General features: G+C 39.7%; 1 pseudogene; it reads left to right on the top strand.

Moving 5' to 3' along the window:
* Positions 1-3,725: 3,725 nt before the first annotated feature.
* Positions 3,726-4,677, top strand: LOC103212288 (annotated as a pseudogene).
* Positions 4,678-7,276: the final 2,599 nt, after the last annotated feature.

Raw genomic sequence — 7,276 nt, 5'->3', positions numbered from 1 at the left:
TATGTTGTTTCTTTTCATGTTGTCCCATATAACTCTTTGGTTCTCTTCATTTCTCTTAAATCTGTGTTCTGATTTTTCTCCATACAGGTGGTGTCCTGTATTTGTCTTCTAGTTGAGATATGCATTCTTCAGCCAGTTCTATCATACTCTTTTGTGCTTCTACTGTATTATGTAATTCTGTCATTTTGGTATTCATCTTCTGGATTTCTAACTGCTGTTCTTGTATGAGTTCTGATTGTGCATTAATCTTGTTATTTTGTTCTTGAATTATTTTCCTGAGTTCTTCCTGGGAACTGTCTGTGTTCTTCTTGCTTCTGTTTGGAGTGTCCTTAGGCTCTTGTAATGGTCTATAAACATATCTTCTAAATTCCTTCTCAGATAATTCTATTGCTTCCTCTTCCTCCATGTTTAATGAGACCTTTATTTCTGGTTTTTCTTCTAATGCCTTGTCCTGTTTTTTGTTTGATTGAAGTTGCCTCTTGTTTCCTAGACATTATGAGGTTGTCTTTAACTGTTGGGTATGTATTGATTTGCTTTGTCTTGGTTTTATGGTTTAATATTTTGGAAAGGTGGAGCTGGTGTATTTTATTTTGTTGGTTATTAATTCAGGTCTTCTGGGTTGCTCTGCAGTTTTCTTTTGTATGATGGAATCACTACATGGAATGTGGATGTAGGTCTCTGATTGTTGTAAAGAGGGTTTAGAATTTGAGCCAGCAGGTATTATGGTGGCTGAATGTGATTTTTCTATCAGATGAGTGAGGGTATAGGCGGAGAAGGTGGGAGGGGAAGAGAGAAGGAAGCGAAGCTCCCAGTTCCTGGGGGGGAGTTTTTTAGGGCTTTGAGCAGGCTGCTAATGATGATGTTGTACTGTTATTCACAGGCCCGCAGCTCAAGTTCAGCAAAGACTCCAGTTGGTAGGGGCTTGCCACTTTCTGCCAGGCTCAGACACATGCAAAAACCCTGCTATCAAGGCCGCTTGGTGCCAAAAGCCAACACAATACAACTGTCCCACTCTGCGATCTGCTGCAGGAGTTCCTCCCATGGCCCATGCACTTGTGGTGCCAGTGGTCTCTCTGCTTGGGTTTCAGCAGTGCTGGAGCAAGGAAAATGCCTGCTCACACCCAGCAGACCCAAGATTACCAACAAAGTCAAGCACTGGCCCCATCATGCCAAAGAGCTGGCCCCAGCCCATTCTCGTGATCCACTGCGGGAGTTCCTCCTAGGGACTGTCCACTTGCAGCGTTAATGATCTTTGCTCGGGTTTCAGTGGTGCTGGAAGTGCCTGCTTACACCCAGCAGACCCACGTTTAGTGATAAAAGCAGATGCTGAAGGTAGATCCATGGTGTGAGCACTGGTATACTTGTGTGGTGCGTTTCTTCCCTAACCCAGGGAGGTCGTCTATGTATTCTATACTATGCAACACTAAAAATAATATAGAATCAGCAAAACACCACATAACGTGGGTGAACTTGGAGGACATTATGCTGAGTGAAATAAGTTAATCACAGAAGGACAAATATTGTATTAATCTGTTATTGTAAAAAGTCATGGAAAGGTTTATATATTAAACAAAGCTTTCCTTGGTGGTTATCAGAGGTGGAAGGGGAGGGAAGGGAACACTACTAGATACATAAAGAGAAGTATTTATTTGGGTGAAGGGAAGGGCAATGTATCAAATGTGAGTGATCAACATAATGGCATTGGGAAAGAGGAAGAAAGAGAGGTAAATGGGAGGTACAGACAACAAAGATGAACCCTTTTAGTACTGTATATAGTAAGCATTGATCTATGGATCGATATAAGGCTGGACAGGTTGAACCATCAGGCATGTCTAGGCAGAGGGTAGTGTACCCATAACCATGTATAGGGTTGGCAGATGATGTTTCTACATGCATATTTGCATGTGTTGTAAGAGTGTCCAGTTATATCGTAAAGCTGACAAGGAAAAAGGTTGTGGTGACTTCTTAGCCTCAGCCAGGTACCCAGAGGGGGCCAATAGTTGGACGTGTGGGCTCAAGACCATGGTCACAGGGGACATCAAGCTCAATTGGCATAACATACTACACAAAAACATTATTCTACATCCTATTTTGCTGAATAATGACTTGGATCTTGAAAGCTTGCAAGCCACCAACTAGATGCAATGATGGATCTCTCCTCATCCAGAGCAAGAAAGAATGAGGAAAACCAAAGATGCATTGAAACAATTAGTCCAAGAGACTGGTACACCATGTGACACTCAGCCTATATGACCATGAGACCAGAAGAACTAGATGGTGCCCAGCTACCACTGTCAGCCACTCAGAGGGATATCCATGTAGAAGATCCTAGATAGTTAGGAGAACAATGTGGAACAAAACTCAAAATCATAAAAAAAATAAGACCAGGTTTGCTGGTCTGATAGAGCCTGGTGAGACACTTGAGACTACGGCCCCTAGCTACCTTCAGGTCTGGAATTGAACTCACTCCTGTGGCTTTCAGCCAAATAATAGACAGGCATTTGGGCTGAACATTTACATCAAATAGATATACCACTTTGAGCAATCAATCATGGCAGAAAATGGGCCTCTCGAAGAGTATGAAGGGATGGACACTGGGAGGAGGTAACTATGGGGAGGAAGTGGGAAGAGAGCTGTTACATTTTGGGGAATTGCAGTCAATATCATGAGACAAAATATGTATGTGTATGAACTGCTGTATGGAAAATGATTTGCTCTGTAAACTTTCACCCAAATCACAATTAAAAAAAGAAGAAGAAAACCCTGCTGTTTTGCTTCTCTAGTGCAGCTTTAACAGAAAATACCAAGAAGACAGCATATGGCCAGTGATAAAGCTCAGAAGGCAGGAAGGGATAGGAAAGAAGGACAAATGGAAATGGGAAACACAAAAAGGAACTGGGAAGAGTGCTGTTACATTGTGGGGCTTGCAATCAATGTAATAAAACAATATGTGTATGAATTGTTGAATGTCAATTTGCTCTGTAAACTTTCACCCAATCACAATAAAAATTTTAAAGAGAGAGAGAGTTCTTTTTGTATTCTAAATACATGTCCTTCATCAAAGGATATCTGGTGGAATAGGGCTAAAGCATTCAGTTGTAGACAAAAGATGGGTGGTTTTAACCCACCAGCAGCTCCTTGGGACAAAGATGAGGTAGTCTGCTTCTGTAAAGATTTACAGCCTCAGAAACCCTATGAAGCAGTTCCAATCTGTCCTATAGAGTCACTAGAAGTCTGAATCTACTCATGGCAGTGGGTTTGATTGTTGTCCTTTATCAAACTTTTTCTCTCATTCCATGAGTTTATCTTTTCACTTTCTTAAAGGTGTACTTTGAAGAAAATTTAATTTGTGTGTATGGTGTGACATAGGGGTCCAAAGTACCACACTGTAGCTTTGGCGTAAATTTTGAAATGGAGAAGTGTGAGTCTTTGAAGTATTTTCTTCTTCAGGATTGTTTTGATTATTCCTGGGTCCCTTGCCTTGCCATATGAATTTTAGGATGAGCTTCTCAAATTCTTAAAAAATAAATAAATACAAGTCAGCTGAGACACACAGCTAGGCTCCTCAAGCAAGAAGCTAGAAGGAGAAAAGTGGATGGTGTTCTCTGGAGGACCTTGGGGGATATTAGGGCAGTCTGCCACAGACACAGCCACAAAGGGCAATTCTCCTTATAGCAGGGGAAGTGGCCAGATGTCTAATTTCAAAGGGCTTTTCTGATGGACTTATGTCTATATTCCAGATTTACTACTCTGAAGGTGGACAAGCTGTAGCTATTAGGCAATTTAAAGATCGAATTGTAGGGTCCTCCCAACCAGGTAATGCATCTTACCACCATTTCTAATATGCAACCAGCAGATACCAGGATTTGCATCTGTGACATTAACAACCTTCCAGACTTTGCTGGCAAAAACCAAGGCATCTTCAGTGTCAGTGTGTTAGTCAAAACTTCTAAGCCCTTTTGTAGCATTCAAGGAATACCAGGAACTGGTTATCCTTTTTCATTCTCTTGCCTCTCAATGATTGGAACACCCGCTCCTGTGTACTACTGGTACAAACTTGAGGGAAAAGACACCATTTCAGTGAAAGAAAACTTCAACCCAATCATTGAGATTTTGGTTCTTGGAAATCTGACAAATTTTGAAAAAGGTTATTACCAATGCACAGCTATCAACAGCCTTGGTAATGGTTCCTGTGAAATCGATCTAACAGCTTCACATCCAGAAGTTGGAATCATTGTGAGGGCCTTGGTGGGTAGCCTGGCAGGTGCTGCCATTATCATCTCTGCTGTGTGTTTTGCAAGAAGCAAGACAAGGGCAAAGGAAAGGAAAATAAATTCTAGAACCACCACAGAGCTGGAACCAGTAACAAAGGTAAGCCAAAGTATAGAGTGTGAGACAATGACACCTGAAGAAGCTATCTAGGTAGAAGCAACTCAGCTACCTTCCACCTTTAGACAGGCCCTACAACTCTCCTGGAGCCAGACCATGAGCCTGCCCCTGAGCTGGAGCCTGCCTTGGAGCCTGGCACAGGGCCTGAGCCTGCACCTATCCCTGGACTTGATATTGAGCCACTGCTGGTGCCATTGCTGGTACTGGTGCCAGAGCCAGAGCTGGAGCCTGAGCCTGGAGTGGCAGTTGAGGCCCCTCTGTGATGAGAAGAGAGTGATTAAGCCATAGGCTGGTGGCCTAAGATACACTGTTCATCAATAAGGGACCCACCACCAGTGTATGGAATTCAGCTACATAACCTACCCCCCACCATGTCCCTCCATTCTAAACAACCTTATTCTAACTGTGTACTAACAGGCTCCAAATAAGTGGATCAAGATAACTACTAAATAAATTCAAGGATTCCTTCATTACTAGTATTCTGTATTTACAATTTTACTAACATGTAAGCATAACAAATGAAAAGGCAATTTCTCCGTTATAAGGGTTTTTCAGCAGCATCTACAACATATTTCAGAAAGTCTTTTTTCTTATTTTTAGCTACTTTTCATTATGTTCCACATAAACACATGACAAAGTAGCACTAAACAGATTCAATATTGTTTCTAGGCTGGGTTGTCAGGCTTTCTTTCTATGTTTTTATATTAACATTAATAAAAGAATTCACAAGCATTATCTCAGAGATCGGGAAAAAAATCTCTTCAAAATTTCTAGAGAATATGGAAAGAGTACATATTAATTGGTAAACAGCATTTAAAACCAGGTCTTAAAATTAATGCTCATTTATCATATTAGATTTTGGAAGAAACTACCTGCTATGTAATACCTGAGCATAGCAAATTTTTTTGAAGTCCAATTTTAAAATGTAAAACAAGGTAGGCAAATAATTCAAAATATAATTTTCCTTACATGAAAACAAAATGTTGATATAAGTGATGTACAATCTAGTTTTGAATGAGCTATTATGTAATCACTATGTCTGATGCTATCTGCTTTGGAAGGACCACACCAAGAAACTGTTCTAAATGAACCCTTAAGATCTATTTTAGATAATCCCAAATAATTGTTTAAATAATCTGTTTTACTATTGATATATTCCACATTATAAAGTGCTGTCATCCTTATATAAGTGCTAAATTAACTACATTGCATTCAAATCACCTCTTCACCTATTAAAAGATTTTTTGTTGACCATATTTCCTGTACAACCCATCTTGGAGAAATTTACAGTATTTTTCCATTTGTGTAATCAATCATTTTAATTCTTTGTTGTTGTTGTTATTATTTGCTGTCGAATCGGACCCAACTCATAGCGACCCCTCCTTGGGTTTCTGAGGCAGTATCAGTTATTTTAAGGCTTAATAACTCAATAAAATCTTATTTTAATAAATCCTAAATGGAATCCTTTTATTAAAAAAAAAGTCAGCTGAGATTTTATTAGGGATTGGATAGCATATGTAGATCGATTTAGTGAAGGTTTACATAGCAGTTTAAGTTCCCATTCAACAATTTCTACACAAATTGTTTGGTGACATTGATTGCATTCTTTACAATGTGTGAACACTCTCAGTACTTCCATTCTGGTTGTTCCATTTCCATTAACTTAGCTTCCCGGTCCTCTTACATTCTCATCTTTGTTTCAAAGTAATTGTTGACTAATTTGGTCTCATATATAGTGATTTTTTAAAGGAGCACAATATTCATGGGTGACAGTCTTTGTTTTGTGAGTCTATCTTTCATTTAAAAGGTGACTTCAGGGGCTAGTTTCAGTTCAAGGTTTAAAGAGTATGTCAGGGCAATTGTCTCAAGGAGACTTCCAGTCTCAGCTGGTCCTGTAATTTTTTTTTTTTAAAGGTATTTGGTGATCTATTCCATATGTTTTTCCCCCAATCTATCAGGGTCCATCTATTGTGACCCTGATCAGAATGGTTGGTAGTGGTAGCCAGGCATCATCTGGTTCTAGTTTCAGGGTAGATGAGGCTGTGATTCATGTAAAATATTAGTCTTGTAAACTAGTACTAAAGATCTTTAAATCTCTATTCAGGGATTCTTTGGTTAACGATATGTAGTACTTCTCACCTTTTGATTTCTGCCAGATGAAATAGTTCTCATAACAACCAACTCTAAACTCTCTTGGACAGAATGCATTCAAGTGAAAAATGCCTCCCAGCACACATGTGCCATCATGGATACTCTGATTCCAGATAAGGATCACTGAGTGGTTTGGCACCAGCATGTTGCCCAGGTAATGACTACACTATTCTAGAGAGAAAGTCAATTCACTTTACGAGTTTGGTGGGCTAAATCATTTCTAAATAGGTCACCTGTGTAAACAGTGACATTATTGAATGCTTGTGGTGCAGTTCTCACATTTTTGCTAAACTTCCTTGATTAATTTGGGCCAGAGAAACTTAGTTCTACATTCATTTCCTCTGCCAAGTGTCTAGTGTCATGCTTTGCCACAATACAATAAGATTTTATTTCTGAGGTCATTCCACCCACTTTTACAGTCCATTCTAAGGCATTGTAGTGACTTATGTAATACCTCACTTGTTAAAGATGCTTTGTACCTTTCCTGGAGATTAACACTCATTCTTTCCCACCCTAAGTAAGGCTTACTCTCGTACTTCCTACAGCCTGAAGATCGCAATTGTACCACTAAAGAGTGCCCTTTCACCACTAGAGGAGGTGACCCTGGCTTAAATTGATGAAATTCATAGCTGCTGTGAGTTTAGGCCATGAAAGTAGCTTAGAATTGTAGTCATGTCTTTTCCATTGAGGAAAATAGCCTCTTTTCTTCTTTCTTTCTTTCTTTTTTTTTTTTTTT

This window comes from Orycteropus afer, unplaced genomic scaffold (genome assembly GCF_000298275.1).
Source record: "Orycteropus afer afer isolate SDZICR_OR568_19922 unplaced genomic scaffold, OryAfe1.0 scaffold00906, whole genome shotgun sequence".
Lineage (NCBI taxonomy): Eukaryota > Metazoa > Chordata > Mammalia > Tubulidentata > Orycteropodidae > Orycteropus > Orycteropus afer.
Note: the sequence above shows the minus strand (reverse complement) of the source record. Positions and strands in the feature narration are given on the sequence as shown.